Below are 1,679 nucleotides of genomic sequence, written 5' to 3'. Positions count from 1 at the left end.
GTTATTATTATTATTCAGTAGTCTTATTTTTATCACGTGCTTTCACTGCACTACCGAGCGCAGCTCTGTGTGCCTTGGCTATGTGCTATAATTTGTTGTGATACTCTTAATGTTACTGTATTGAAAGTGTTTTACGTAGGATGTGTGCAGTGCCTAGTAGTGTTATTTCCTGTATGCTATATACTTATAATAATAATAATAATAATAATAATAATAATAATAATAATAATAATAATAATAATAATAATAATAATGATAATAATAATAATAATGATGATGATGATTTTTCAGCCAGCATTTTATGTGTTCCTGTCAAATATTTTAACCAGAAGTTTGGGATCCTATCACGCCCGGGTGTCTTCCAGTTGCTTAACTTTTGCAGTGCGTGGGTGACCTCTTCAGGGTCCAGAGTTGTTCAAGTGCTGAGTTCGTTGTTTTGATAGACTTTTACTGAGGTTGTTCCTTCATCGACCATATTTCTTTCCAGTTATTATTATTATTATTATTATTATTATTATTATTATTATTATTATTATTATTATTATTATTATTATTATTATTATTATTATTATTATTACATACATGTTCATGTATAAAATTATTCGTTTTTCGGTTTGTGTCATTCTGTTCTCTTTATATGTCAAGATTCAAAATTCTTCTTGGGAAAGATCAATCTAGGGACTCAACTTCTTGACTTTCTGTCGGGAAAACTTTGTATATGTACGTATATGTATATGTTGAATCGTATATGTATATGTTGAATCGTATATGTATATGTTGAATCGTCAGTGTGTCCATGATTTGTGAGATCTGATGAGCAAGCTTTCTTTATTTGCATTTATTGGCGAATATACAATTATATTATATATTGTATAGCATACATATTAATGCAAACATTGCTTTATTCCACAAAAGAATTATTAAAACATGAAGAAATGTGCGAAACGACCGCAAACCTAAGGGTGTCAATTGTTTAAATAAATATATTCATCTCTTATATATTCTTAGCTTTTATGGCTTATATAACCTCATTGAAGCAACTTTATTAATAAGTATTTTGGATTTCAGTTTTATGGACATTCTATATTACAATTATGTGTACTGGATTACTATGTCGTCTGATAGCCGAATTCCTTAAAAGAGCTTTCTGTAATAAACACACGATACAAAGTATTCATACATACATACATACATACATACATATATCAGTTCTTCCTTTCTCCATTCGGCCAGCATAAAGGCAACACGAACTGCTATCTCTCTCTGCTCAAGTTCGTCGCATCACAGCGTTCAGTATCCCCTGTGTTGGTTTTTCTTTGCTACTTTGGAATCCTCCGCATAGCAGGTTTCAGTTAATTTGCTCCGCGGGAAGAGATATTCTAAGAGTGCATTCTGCCTCATCTTCGAAACGCCTAGTTTAGAATAGAGGCAGCTGATGAAGGAAAAGTTCCATATGTGGCTTGTCTGTTTTCCTATGTGTTCATTCTGTTGTCCGTAAAAAAGTTCGTTTTTTGTGCTTTGTTTATGTTCCCGTTCCTTTTTGCCCACGTTTTTTTTGAAGTCTTGTACTCGGATATGCATCTAAATATTCATGTAGATGTAGGTATGTACATATATGTATGTATATTCATATGCTCACATATCATTTGTATTATTATGTATATATATATATATATATA

General features: G+C 31.3%; 1 long non-coding RNA gene across 1 annotated transcript in view; it reads left to right on the top strand.

Moving 5' to 3' along the window:
* Positions 1–1,679, top strand: part of LOC128250065 (uncharacterized) — a 49,989-nt gene that overhangs the window by 46,496 nt on the left and 1,814 nt on the right. The gene's annotated exons all lie outside the window — the stretch shown is intronic.

The sequence above is a fragment of the Octopus bimaculoides genome, chromosome 19, assembly GCF_001194135.2.
Source record: "Octopus bimaculoides isolate UCB-OBI-ISO-001 chromosome 19, ASM119413v2, whole genome shotgun sequence".
Taxonomy (NCBI): Eukaryota; Metazoa; Mollusca; class Cephalopoda; order Octopoda; family Octopodidae; genus Octopus; species Octopus bimaculoides.
Note: the sequence above shows the minus strand (reverse complement) of the source record. Positions and strands in the feature narration are given on the sequence as shown.